General features: G+C 38.0%; 1 protein-coding gene and 1 pseudogene across 23 annotated transcripts in view; one reads left to right on the top strand and one right to left on the bottom strand.

The window, feature by feature from the left end:
* The window catches only part of ADAM28 (ADAM metallopeptidase domain 28), a 308,912-nt gene that overhangs the window by 160,953 nt on the left and 133,308 nt on the right, over positions 1-14,651 (top strand). For 21 of the 23 annotated variants that reach the window (XR_012066056.1, XR_012066071.1, XR_012066070.1 and 18 more), the window contains 2 exons: positions 10,966-11,080; positions 14,353-14,532. The gene's annotated coding sequence lies outside the window, so the exon portion shown is untranslated. The other 2 variants (XR_012066055.1, XR_012066072.1) reach the window with 2 other exon arrangements.
* The window catches only part of LOC116286100 (ribosomal protein uL24-like pseudogene), a 44,380-nt pseudogene continuing 35,596 nt past the window's right edge, over positions 5,868-14,651 (bottom strand).

Genomic DNA, 14,651 nt, shown 5'->3' with positions numbered 1-14,651 from the left:
ACCATGTCAGTGAGTACTTTGAAATCTTAAATGAAAGACCCTACATAAACAGCAAATATGGCATTCCCGTGGCGGTAAACAATAGAAGGAAAGTAACTTGGGGCTAAAGTGTCAAGTTTAATCCTTTGAATTCTTTTATCTCCAGGCAGAGCTGGGGTGTGTATATCTCTCCCCAAACTTCCCAAGAACTACACACTAAAGAGTTGGGAATTCTGTTTAGTTCTGCTAAAGATAAAGAGTTAAGTGAATCACACGAAGACTCCAGCCCATGGCTCCAAGAAGTCTAGGTACATCAAACCAGATGTTCAGATCACTGAGCCATGCCCTCCAGCTGTCCCAGGAAAACATTTTTTTTTTTTAGGCTAAAAATGAACATCTTAACTTGTCATCGTCGAGCTGCATGTAGCTTCCAGCAAATTGAAGGCTGGTACTACTTTTAATTTGTTTTGCTATTGTTAAACATTGTTCATTCTTGTGGTCTACTTCATTTGTGTATGAGAAAGAAAGGCTTTTTAAAAAACTCCACATATTTGCACCCTCTCTCTTTTGGTATTTTCTTGGGGACAGTCTTAATTGAGGACAATTGGGGATTTGCCTGTTGGCCAGCAGAGCCATGGAAACTGTTGTCTTGTGTTCCAATAAGAGGATAAGGCCCAGTTTGTCTTCTGAAAACTGTCAATATGCAGAAATTTTTGGCCCCAGTGTCTCTGGGTGTAATCTTCAGTTTTGTACAAAATATTATTTTGGCCCATGAGTGTTCCAGAACACCTCTACCTTCTGCCATTTCATCCTTTGTGCTAATTGAGAAATTACCAGTGTAAAGATAGAACAGCTGGAGTACAGCGTTAATAAAAAGCAGGAAAAACATCTGGGTTCACTTATCTTTTGGACATCTGCCTCTTCCCTTGCGTTTAACTCCACATGCACGAGTTCTGGGTACCAGGTGAGAGAATACAATGTCCTAGGACATTGGTGTCTAAGATACTTTCCTTCTTCACGATATCAGAAAAGATGATATCATTTGAAAAGCATCCTTCCCTCTTTCAACTAGCAACTGTGCAACAGAAATTAGGTTAAGTTCCAAACGGGTACTTTGGCAAAGCTGATGCCTAACAAAATAAACGGGGTAGGTGGCATTCCCCCCACTCCTCTTTGATGGCAGTTTTGACAATGGAAACATTGTTACCTTAGAAATATGCACCATTGCGTAAAAGCCTTTTTATCTTGGGACCAAAATAAATGCTTTTGTGGTTATAAATACACTAAAAGAAACCTCAGGAAAACCTGGAGCAAATTAGTCAATTGATGTCAAAATGACAGAGGTTGGTGTATTTGCCTTCTTACTGTCACAGACTGGCTGCAGACTTCTGAGTTCCTTTCTAATAGCCTCCCTCCACTTAACTTACAATATTCAATATATATTTTTTCATTTTTGGATGTTCTGTATTGTTTACTTTCATCCTTTGGCAGACTAGCTAGTTACTTGGACAGATGATTATTTTCTCCAAAATGATGTAAAGGGAGGAAATATACCACTTCATTTTAAATCTTGAGATTCTCAGAAAGTGAAACAGAGCTTCAATAACATGCGCTTAAAAGAAGTCAAAAGCTCTGCTCGTAAAAATCTGTGTTTTGCAGCATCTCGAGTCTTTTGATATCCCTTGTCTGATAGCAGTTCACGAAAGGCACCCTCGTGCTAGTAGTCAAGAGCCAGGAAACCACCTTCCATTTCGAAATTGGGTGACTTTGAAATACTTTCCTCTTGTTTCCTCATCTGAAATTAAAGCTTTGGAAGTTACTGATGGCCTGACAGTGCCCATGTGGGGCAGTTAGTAACTGAAGACAAGTATGTCCATGGAATGCTTTCTCAAAACAACTTGACTTAAGCCAAACTTTGTGAGAGACAGCATGGGTACTGGTGTGCCACATGAGTTCACCATCACATTTTCCTGGTTTTTTGCCCTCTCACGTGTCTCGCTGTGTCTCCCACTGTTCTTGTAGTCTTTATTCAGACCATACTGAAATGTGTTGCATTTCAGTCAGCCTTATGATTTGGAAACGGGCAACCACCAGAAACCTTAAAATTAATCAGTTATGGGAAATGATACGTTTCAATAAAATTAACAAGGAAATTTAAAAAACACATTTTGTTGCTGAAACTTGACTTCCTAACTCCCTTCCTTTACCTCTTCTCTCCCTCTTTAAACATTTATTGGCTCCACATTTTATTTGGAAGAGGGGAGTTTACGGATGTCCCGAGAATCTGAGATATGTCGTTATTTCAGTATGGTACTCAGAGTGAAAGAATTAAGTATACTTGTTGGAGTTGTGTGGTTTTTTCCGTCTTATCATTGATTGACATTAAGATTCATTAGGTCATTAGCAACAAGCTTACCCTGTAGATTTCTTGATTAATATTAATACACATTTTATTAAAATCCTATCTGAGGTATTATGGTATGTAAAGCACAGAGCACAGAGCAATTTTACAAGACCCATCACTGCCATATGAACTTATGCTCACAGATGCACTTCAACATGATCGGTGGGGATAAAGGTTGAATTAGGAATTATAGCCCAATTCTTCTTGCTGTTATTCACCCATTTGAGAAATATTTAATGAAAACATAAGATGCTGTGAGGCAGCATCTTAGAGCAAGTTATTGGGTATATAGAATAGTCATGTAGAAACTGTCAAGTCTCTTAAATTAGACCCATGATGGATATGCAAAAAGTGCAAACAAACAAAACTTCAAGAAAAATACAATGAGATTCAAAATAACAATACAGTTTCTGTCAGGTGTTTCTGAATGAGTTTTGGGAGATGCAGAAAAATAATTTAACCAAATAGAAAATATAAGAAAACATTCTGAGATTCTTTGTATACCATGAAATTACATTGTTGATCAAGCATAATTAAGAGATCAAGGTCATAGTTACAGGTCTCATGATTCACATGCCACTGAAAGGCAGAAAGCTTCAGAAGACTTTAATCTCTGAATATGAAGAAGGTTTACAAAGACGCTTTTGGACATGGTAAAATAGCAGCCATGTTTGTATGCATGAATGTTTGTTATTGCTGTCTCAAATATATGTCTATACTTAATATCGTGTTTCTTCTCATCAAAAATCTTGTTATTTAAATCAAGGGTATATTAAAAACATAAAATATGTTTTATCCAAACTCTGAGGGCATAACAATGACAAAAATTCCTGTTCTCATGTTATTAATCTCATCAGAGAAGATAAGAAACAATTTTGCCCTCAATGTGTCTATTTTATGGGCTTAGTAAGTAATAAAAACATACAGAAATGGAATGATTTCATTTGGTAACACATGTTGTGGAATAAATAAGGTAGGCTGTCAAGTAAGTTCTTTTTTTTCCCCTTAACCTCAGTCTCCTCATCTGTAAAAAGGAAGTTCCTTGAGCTCACCTCCAGCTTTCTCAGGAGAGTGTGCATTCTTGACTTGTTCCTAATCTTAGAGGAAAGCTTTCAGTTTTTCCCATTTAAATATGATGATGTGGGCTTTTCATATATGGCTTTTATTATGTTGAAGTAATTTCCTTTTATTCTTAGTTTGTTGGAATTTTTAGCATGAAAGTATGTTAATTTTGATACAGAAAGTATTTGTATCTATTGAGATGATCATGTGATTAATCTTCTGATCTATTAATGGTTTTCGTATATTGAATAATCCTTGTATCCTAAGGATATATCCCACTTTGTCATCATGTATGATCATTTTAATGTGCTGTTGAGTTCTGCTTACTGGTATTTGGTTGAGAATTTTTGTGTCTAGACTCAACAGGGATCCTGGGCTGTAGTTTTCTTGTAGTGTCTGTCTGGCTGTGGTATCAAGGTGATACGGGCCTCATAAAATGAGTTAAGAAGTATTCCCTCCTCTTCAAGTTTTGGGTAAATTTGAGAAGGATTGATATTAATTCTTTATTAAATGTTTAGTAGAATTCTTTAGTGAAGCCATCTGGTCTTGAGCTTTTCTTTGTTGGGAGGTTTTTCATACTGATTCACTACGCTTTCTACTTACAGGTCTGTTCACATTTTCTATGTCTTCATGACTCAGTGTTAGGAGGTTGTATGTTTCTAGGAATTTATCCACTTCTTCTAGGTTACCAATTAGTTGGTTCCATTTGCTCGTATAATTGCCATTTTGCTAATTGTTTTATATCTCTTGTAGCTTTTTTGGCCGTCTTTTCCTCTCTTGCTGTCTTCTTTGTGTTTTGTTGATACTTAACTGATATTCTTTGAGTCCTTTTTCTTTTTCCATCTTCTATGGGTATTCACTTTTTGGTTACTATTTTGCTTACATGAAATATCTTATTTATAACATTTTATTTTAAGCTGATAATAGCTTCAGTTACCTAAAAACTACTATTTGAATTATCCTCCTTCCACGCTTTATATTATTGATATCATAACTTATATCTTTTGTGTTGTGTGCCTAATAACATATTTTTATTATTATAGTTATTTTTATACTTTTTCCTTTTAACTTCTACACAAGAATTAAAAGTGATTTGTCCACCTCCATTGCTGTAATACTGTATTCTGTATTTGTTCATATATTTACCTTTACCAGAAAGCTTTATACTTCCACCTCCTTTTGTGTTACTATCTAGTATCCTTTCATTTTACCTTGAGGGACTCCCCTAAGCATTTCCTTTAAGGCAGGTCTGGTGGTGAGGTGCTTTCTCAGCTTTTGTTTATCAATAAAAGTCCTTATTTCTCCTTATTTTAAAGGACAGTTTTGCCAGCAATTATATTTTTGGTTGGCAGATTTGTTGTTGTGGTTGGTTTTTTCCAGCACCTTGAATGTATTGTCCCATTCCCTTCTGGCATGCAAGTTTATCTTTTGAGAAATCTACTGATAATCTTATGGAGGTTCCCTTGTATGTGATGAGTTGCTTTTCTTTTGCTGGATTCAGAATTCTCTTTTTGTCCTTGTCTTTTGACAATTTGATTATAATGTGTGTCAGTGTGCAATCTTGGTTCATCCTTATTGGAATCCATTAGGATTCTTGGTACTCAGTGTACTTTTTCTTCCCCAGCTTTGAGAAGTTTTTTGGCCGCTATTTATTTAAATACATTTTCTGCCTCCTCTTCTCTCTCCTCTTCTTCTGGGACTCCTATAACACATGTACTGCTCTTTTTGATGGTGTCTCACACCTTAGACTTTCTTCATCTTTTTTCATTCTTTTTGCTCCTGTGACTGTAATGCTTCAAGTCCATTGATTCTTTCATCTGCTTGATCAAGTCTGATGTTGAACCCCACAAGTAAAATTTTCAATTCAGTTGTTTTTGTTTGATTATTTTAAAAATTTTATCTCTTAGTTTATATTCTTATTTTGTTCATGCATTATTTTCCTGAGCCTGTTGAGCATCTTTATTAAGGTTATTTTGAATTATTTGTCAGATAATTCATATACAGCTGTTTGTTTAGAGTTAGGTTTTAGACATTTGTTTTTCTCCTTTGAATGGGTCATATTTTCCTGTTTCTTCATGTGTCTTGTAACTTTACGTTAGGATTTGCACATTTGGAAAAACCGCCATCTTTCACAATCTGTATGAACTGGCCTCATATAGGGAAAGACCTTCACCAGTCAACTTGGCTAGAGTCAGTAGAGGCCTCTCAAACCTTTTTCTGCGGATGCATCTTCTCTGGATTTGTGTATAAATTCTCAATTTGAGGAATTTGCTTCTTTCTTCTTTCAGGAATTGTAATCTCTTGCTCCCCCTCATGCACATCTGTGGTACTGCAGGTGCTCTGGCGCAGCTGCAAGCCTCCCAGCTCTTTTTTTTTTTCTCTCTCAGCAAGCCCTCAGGCTTTTAGAGCATGCTAGTTATCATCAGTGCTCCGGATCTGTGAAACAGAAGCAGGTCCCTCCGGCAGCCCTCTGAGAGCCTCGAATGTTGTACGCATGTTCAAACTCTTCCCCACCTCCCGGAGAAGCTGGGGGATAGGGGTTTTCTCCTGCTTGTTGCAGGTTGAGCCAGGAGGAGGGATTATGGTTGGTAAGGGCATGCTGGCCTAGCATGCCACCTTTGTTCTCAGTGGCTCCCAAGCTGGAGCCTTTTCCTTTCAGCACTGAGATTCAAGCAAGACAGAAGCTAGTCCCTCGGGTAGCCCCTCAAAATGCCTGAACATTGGGTGTACAGTCCAGTGTTTATTTTTCCTCCTCAAGAGGAAGGCTGGAGGAGTTTCTTCCTAACCCCCCTGCACTGTGCTGGTGGGAGGGACTGTGATGAGTGAATGCCATGAATTTTCCTATCAGCTTTGATACAACTGGTTTCCTGTTCACTTGGGGTGCAAGAGCCTCTTAAATGTTTTGTTTTGTTTTTAATTTCTCTCAAAGGGAATTGGTCCATATATTTGTTGTTCAGTTGGTGTCTCTATGGTGAAAGGAGGATCTGGAGTTTCCTTCTCCACCACCTAGCTGGCATCACCCCTTATTTTGCTGTTTATAAGTTTAGCAAATTCTAGCGATCATTTTTAAGAGGCATTTGATTATTATTTAGTAACACGTATAAACTTAGTTAATTAAATTTTTTTAGATATTTCAAACTGCATTTATTATTTTAATATATTTTAAGCATTTTAATTTTCTGACAAATCTTCCTAAATTCTTAGGTAAATTTTATAATCTAGTAAATTGATTTTTCTCTAAAGATCTCAATTTGTAATTATGTATCAACTTTATAAGATTTTGAAATTTAAAATATCAGTTATTCAATTATATGTTATAAATTTGGAATCCTAAGACTGATCAGTCCGATTCTCTATATTGCACCTAAATACCAAATATCTATCTTTTAGAACCATAAATCCATAATCCTACTGATGATTAAGAACTGGAAACTAATTATGTACAACTCTCTCAAGCAGTTGTTATCAAAAACTCCCTCAGATAACTCACCTTCCCTCCACCCAGACTGGAACCTGTTGCTTTATGGAACTGAGCATTACCTAGCATCACTTGGCCTTAGGGGAAAATTTATTCTTATAACTGGCAGCATATTGATATCAAGAGTTATTCCTGGCTTGATCTCTTTCATCTGATGTCAGTGGGGTGGTTTCGGTGGTTTTGAGGTTTTCAAGGGCAGTGCTTGTCTTCTTCTTGGCTCTTTCTAAGATTAAAGAATACTTACAGAGTAGTCTCACTCCCTGTTTGCCCTTCCAGTGGCAGGTGAATCTGAATTACTTCTCCAAATTAAGATAGACAGGAAAATGTCTCCAGCATATTTTTCATCTTTCTCCCATGTCCTTTTGAAAAGCTTAGCTTACTATTAGTGTCCTCACATTGCCTCATTGCTAGCTATTTATTTAGTTTAGTTTATTACTTATCTATTTACATAGGATTATCATTATATTACTGTAAAGACAGATTTTTTTTACATTTAATTTATTTTTTTAATTTTTATTTTTCTTCCAGTTTAATTGAGATATAATTGAAAGACAGCACTGTGTAAGTTTAAGGTGTACAGCACTGTGTTGACTTATCATGAAATGATTACCACAATAAGTTTAGTGAACATCTGTAATCTCTTATACGTACAACATCAAAGAAATAGAAAAACATTTTTCCTCGTGATGAGAACTCTTAGGATTTACTTTCTTAACAACTTTCATACATAACAAGTATTAATTATATTTATCATGTTGTACATTACATCTCTAGTACTTAGTTATCTTATAACTGGAAGTTTGTACCTTTTGACTGCCTTCATCCAATTTCCCCTGCCCCCAGCCCCACCTCCACCCACCACCTCTGGTAACCATGAATATGCTTTCTTTTTCTATGAGTTTGTTCATTTGTTTTTGAAGTATAATCAACCTACAACACTGTGTTAGTTTCTGTTATACAACATAGTGATTCAATATTTCTGTACATTTCAAAATGATCACCACAATAGGTCTAGTTACCATCTGCCCCCATACAAAGATATTATATGGTTACTGACTGTATTTCACACACAGTACATTTCATACCCATGACTAATTTATTTTGCAACTGGAAGTTGGTGCCTCTCCACGTCCTCACTGATTTCTCTCCTTCCTCTACCCACCTCCCCTTTGGCAACCACTTGTTTGTTCTCTGTATCTATGACTCTGTTTCTGTTTTGTTGAGTTGATTCATTTGTTTCTTTTTTCAGGTTCCACATATAAATAAAGTCATTCAGTATTTGTCTTTCTCTGACTTGTTTCACTTGATATCCTTTTGGTCCATCCATTTTGTTGCGAATAAGAGTTCATTCCTTTTTATGGCTAAGTAAAGTAATATTCCATTGTATGTATATACCACATCTTCTTTATCCATTCATGTATGGAAAGACACTTAGGTTCCTTCCATATCTTGGCTATTGTGAATAATGTGGTAATGAACATAGAAGTGGCTATATCTTTTCTAATTTATGTTTTTATTTTCATTGGATAAATAGGAGTGTAGTTGCTGGATTGCATGATAGTTCCATTTTTTTTGTGGAATTTCCATACTGTGTACTGCAGTGTCCACACCAATTTACATTCCCACCAATAGTGCACAAGAGTTCCCTTTTCTTTACATCCTCTTAAACACTTGTTATCTGTCAGGTGTGAAGTGATATCTCATTGTGGTTTTGACTTGCATTTCCATGAAGATTAGTGATGTTGAATATCCTTTCATGTGTCTGTTGGCTGTCTGAATGTCTTTAGAAAAATGTCTGTTGAGGTTCTCTGCCCACTTTTAACTGGGTTATTTGTTTTATCGTTGTTAAGTTGTATGAGTCCTTCGTATATTTTGGAGATTAATTCCTTATCAGATACATCATTTGCAAATGTATTCTCCCATTTAGCAGGCAGCCTTTTGTTTTGTTGATGGTTTCCTTCACTGTGCAAAAGCTTTTTAGTTTGATGCAGTCCCATTTGTGTATTTTGCTGTTGTTTACTTTGCCTGAGGAGACGTATCCAAAAAATATTACTAAGACTGATGTCAAAAATGCATTATATTTACTTCCAGAAGCTTTATGGTGCCAGGTCGTATCGTTAAGTCCTTAATCTATTTTAAATTTATTTTTGTGCATGTGACAGAGTGGTTGGGTTTGATTCTTTTGCATGTAGCTGTCCAGTTTTCCCAACACCATTTACTAAAGAGGCTTTCCTTTTCTATTGTATATTCATGCCTTCTTTGTCATAGATTAATTGACCACACAAGTGCGGCTTCATTTCTGGGCTCTCTGTTGTGTTCCATTCATCTATGTGTCTGTTTTTGTGCCAGTGCCATACTTTTTTGATTATTACAGCTTTGTAGTATAGTTTGAAATCAGGGAGTGTGATACTTTCAGCTTGGTTCTTCTTTCTCAAGACTGTTGTTTGGTTATTGGGGACTTCGGTGTTTCCAGAAAAATTTTAGAATTATTTTTTCTAGTTCTGTGAAAAATGTCATTGGTATTTTGATAGGGTTTACACTGACTGTAGATTGCCTTGGGTAGTATGGTCATTTTAACAATATTAAATCTTTCAATCTGTAAGCATGGTGTATCTTTCCATTTATTTGTGTTGCCTTCAATTTCTTTCCCCTCTGTCTCATAATTTTTTGAGTACAGGTCTTTTACGCCTTTAGTTAGATTATTATTATTTTATACCTTTAATGCAATTGTAAATGGAATTGTTTTCTTAATTTCTCTTATAGTTTGTTGTTAATGTATAGAAACACAACAGGTTTCTGTATATTAATTTTGTATCCTACAACTTTCCCAAATTCATTGATGAGTTCTAGTAGTTTTTTGGTGTCATCTTTTGGATTTTCTGTGGTATCCCATAATCAACAAATGGTAACATTTTTATTTCTTCCTTTCCAATTTGGATTTCTTTTGTTTCTTCTTCTTGTCTGATTGCTTTAGCTAGAACTTCTAAAACTATGTTTAATAAAAGTGGTGAGATTGGGTATCCTTGTCTTGTTCTTGATTTTGAGAAAATTCTTTTAGCTTTTCACCTTTGAGTATGACGTTAGCTGTGGGCTTGCTGCGTATGGTCTTTATGTTGAGTGTGTTCCCTCTATACTCACTTTATTAAGAGTTTTTATCATAAAAGGATATTAAATTTTATCAAAAGCTTTTTCTTCATTTATTGAAATGATCATACAATTTTTATTCTTCAGTTTGTTAATATAGTGTATCACACTAAATTGATTTGCAGATATTGAACCATCCTTAAATATTAAAAACCAATGAGGTTCAATATGCCTTATTTTTTTTAAAAAACATTTCCTCTTTTCTTATTCTTTAGAATTTTTCCTTTCATCATCACAAAGTGTTGGTTGAAATGATCACTTTCCACCTTTGTCTGAGGGGTTAGCCCTGCGAGGATTTAACCCTGCATTGCTTAAGGAAATGGTAATGGCCTCCCCAGAGGCCATTGCTCTCCAGATCAATGCTGATTCTCCTCAGGACCCAACTCCACCTCGTTGCTTCTAGACTTATATCTAGACTGAAGTGGTACAAAGTGTGACCCATAAGAAGGTGCACTGTGCTACAAAAGAACTACTTGATTTGTCTAATTTATACAAGCAGAAAACAAAGGAACATATATGAGAATGGATAAAAGTAGAAGAAAAATGAAGTTGGATCAGGTAGCATTTATTGATATGAGCTCACTAAGCAGAGATTCTTCATCTAATGTTGCAACTTGGAAAGTTAGAAAGAGATCTAACAGTTTGATTGGTTGCTTGGCTGAAACATGAATGGTCCACTGTGAGCAAATTGGAAAAGCCTAATCTTCATAGCTTAATGTATAGGAACAGATTGAGAGGCTTAGGGAGATTGTAGTATTTGTGTCAATTTGTTATTTAAGACTGACTCACCCACACTGAGAAGGTCTAGAAGACCTTCTCACCAATACTTTGAGAAATAAATTTGTTAGGAGAGCCCTAGTATCCTTGACGAGCTCCAAAATAGTTTTTTTCCTTGCAGATCAGACCTTACAGTGGGAACAACAGCAACTTAATTGGAAAACGTAAATGCAAGGGACTAGATGGATCCAAATGTGGCAGAAGCCAAGTGGTGGAACTCAGTTGTCAAAGGCAAGGTAAGCATGATTACTGTAATGGACGGCAGAGTCAAAGCAGCAGTTAGAACAGAATAGTCTGATGTGCACAGACCCACAATGTTGGCTAGTTAATCATGGTAGGAAGTCTGCTAAACTCTTACTTTATCTGTATAAGCAGAAAAATTCCAAGTCAAGTGAACAAAAGCCTAACTTGAATCATCCAAACAGATAGTCATGGCCTCACAATCAGCTTCCAGAGTTGTGCCAGCTCACAGATCCAGAACCCCTTGAATGAGGGGGAGTCTGGGTCCCCTTGAGGATGGACCCCTATAAACTGCAGAAAATTTATACTATTAATTTCTCTCTCAGTCTTCCCCCAGAGGACCTAACATCTTTTACCAAAGTACCTTGTACATTGAAGAAAGGGAAATAATCAGACCTTTTGGGGTCTACTGGACACTACTTCGAACCAACACTGACTCCAGGAAACCCAAAAGTTGCTGTGTCCCAACAGTCAGAGTAGGAGCTTATAAGCAGGGTTCTTGAACCCATCCTGTGGTTATTTCCCCAGTTCTGTAATGCATAATTATAATAGATATACTTAGCAGCTGGCAGAATCCCAACAATAGTCTCTGACCAATGTGGAGCGAGGCCTATTATGTTGAGAAACGCCAAATGGAAGCCATTAGATCCGCCTCCATCTAGGAAAATAGTAGAGAAAACCAATCTGCCCCCTTGGAGGAATTACAATTTAGTGCCACCATCAAGGCCTTGAAAGATGGGGTGGTGATTCCCACCATATCCCCATTTAACTCTTCTATTTGGCCTGTGCAGAAGACAGATGGATCTTGGAGAATGAGAGTGGATTATTGTAAGCTTAGCCAGGTGGTGACTCAAATTGCAGCTGCTGTACCAGATGCGTTTTCATTTCTTCAGCAAATTAACACATCCTCTGGTATGCAGCTGTTAATCCAGCAAATGTCTTCTTCTCCGTATCTGTCCATAAGGTGCCCCAGAAGCAGTTTGCTTTCAGCTGGCAAGGCCAGGAAGATACCTTCATGGTACTATCTCAGGAATATATCAGCTCTCCAGGCCTATGTCAGAACTGAGTTTGCAGGAATCTTGATCATCTTTCTCTTCCACCAGGTATCATACTAGTTGATTACACTGATGAGATTATGCTGATCGGAACTAGTGAGCTAGAAGTAGCAACTACCTAAGACTTATTGGTAAAACTGCTGTCAGAGAGTGGGAAATAAACTGGACTAAATTTCAGGAGCATTTTACTTCAGTGGAATTTCTAAGGGTCCAGTGGTGTAGGGCAAGGCTAGATATCTCCCTTGTAAGGTGAAGGACTAGTTGTTGCATTTGGTCCGTCCTGTAGCCAAGAATGGAGCATAGTGCCTAGTGATCCTCTTTGGATCTTGGAGGCAATATCTTCCTAACTTGGCTGTGTTACTTCAGCCTGTTAATAAAGTGACCTGAAAAGCTGCTAGTTTTGAGTGGAGCCCAGAACAAGAGAAGGCTGTGAAATAGGTCCAGGCTGCTGAGTGAGCAGTTCTGCCAGTTGGGTCATTTGCTCCAGCCAATCCAATGGTGCTTGAAGTGTCAGTGATAAATAGGGATGCTATTTCGAGACTTTAGCAGGCCTCTATATGCGAACTGCAGCACAGGCCTTTCAGACATCGGAGAAAGGCCCTGCCATCACCTGCAGATATTCTTCTTTTAAGAAACATCTTTTGGCCTGCTACTAGCCCTTACTAGAGACTGAAGGCTTGTCCATGGGCCACCAAATTACCATGCGATGTGAGCTGTCTTTCATGAACTGGGTGCTGTCTGACCTACCAAGCCATAAAATTGAGTTTGCAGAGCTGCACTCCATCAAATAGAAGTGTTACCTGTGTGATCGGCCCCAGCAGGCCTTGAAAGCACAAGAAAGTTACATGAAGTGGTCCAAATGCCCATGGTCCCCTCTCTTGCTATACTGCCTTCTCCCTCTCAGCCTGCACCTGTGGTCTCATAGGGAGTTCTTTGCAATAGTTAGCGGAGGAGGAGAGAGCTCAGGTACCTTTACTGTTTATTTACACACACACGTACACGTATATTATACTATTTATTTATTATGCAGATGTTTCCGCATAATATACAGGCACCACACAAAAGTGGACAGCTGTAACCCTTCAGACACTCTCTGGGAAATCTCTGAAGAACAGTGGTAAAGGAAAATGCTCCCAGTGGGCAGAACATGAGGCAGAGCACCTGGTTGTACACTTTCGCTCGGAAGGAGAGATGACCAGATATGCGATTTTATACTGATTCATCAGCAGGAGCCAGTGGTTTGGCTGGATGGTCAAGGACCGAGAAGGAACTTGATTAAAAAATTAGTGACAACTTTGCTAAAGAAGTATATGGATAAACCTCTCTGAATTGGCAAAATACATGAAGATATTTGTGTTCCACCAAAAGGTGACCTCAGCAGAGGAAGATTTTAATAATCAAGAGTATACTCATTCTTTGGATTCTAGTCAGTCTCTTTCCACGGCTCTCCTGTCATTGCCCAATGGACTCATGAACATACTGGCCATGGTGGCATGGGTGGAGGTTATACATGGACTCAGAAACACTGACTTCCACTTGCCAGTGCCAATCTGGCTATGACCATGGCTACGTGCCCAGTCTGTCAGCATCAGAGACCAACACTGAGCCCCTGATATGTCACTGTTCCCTGGGATGATCAGCCAGCTACTCAGTGGTAGGTTGATTACTGGGCCACTTCCAAAATAGAAGGGGCAGAGTTGTGTTTTTTTGGTTTTTTGTTTGTTTGCTGTAATAGATACTCTGGATGTGGATTTGCTTTCCCTGTACACATTGTTTCTGCCAAAACTACCAACTACCATCTGTGGACTTACAGGATGCCATATCCACTATCACAGTATTCGACACAGCATTGCTTCTGATTAAGAAACTTACTTCATAGCAAAAGAAGTGTGGCAATGGGCCCAAACATGGTCTTAACCATGTTTCCACTAGCCTAAAGCAGCTGGCTTGATAGAATTATGGAATAGCCCTTTGAAGACTCAGTTCCAGTGGCAGCTAAGGTGAAGTAATTTACAAAGCTGGGGCCTCCAGAAGGCTGTATATATTCTGAGTCAGTATCCAATATATGGTATTGTTCCTCCCATAGCAAGAATTCATGGGTTCAAGGATCGAGGGGTAGAAATAGGAGGAGTGTCACTCAGTATTACCTCTCGTAACCCACTAGCAAAATTCTACTTCGTGTTTCCATGACTTTATGCTCTGTTGGCCCACAGGTCTTATTTCTAGAGGGAGGAATGCTTTCACCAGGAGATACAACAATGATTTCATTGAACTGAAAGTTAAGACAGCCACCAGGCCACTTTGGGCTTCTCATTCCTCTGAATCAACAAAGCAGGGCGTTATGGTGCTGGCTGGGGTGATTGGAGAAATCGGACTACCACTAAGTAATGGAGGTAAAGAAGAGGTAAAGCCCAGTGGAAACCGGCAGCTCGGTCCAAGCAGAACTACTTGGCCTGGACCCTTTAAAAATGCAGATTTGGGTCACTCCAGCAGGTAAAGAACCATGATCAGC

Source organism: Vicugna pacos, chromosome 31, assembly GCF_048564905.1.
Source record: "Vicugna pacos chromosome 31, VicPac4, whole genome shotgun sequence".
Taxonomy (NCBI): Eukaryota; Metazoa; Chordata; class Mammalia; order Artiodactyla; family Camelidae; genus Vicugna; species Vicugna pacos.
Note: the sequence above shows the minus strand (reverse complement) of the source record. Positions and strands in the feature narration are given on the sequence as shown.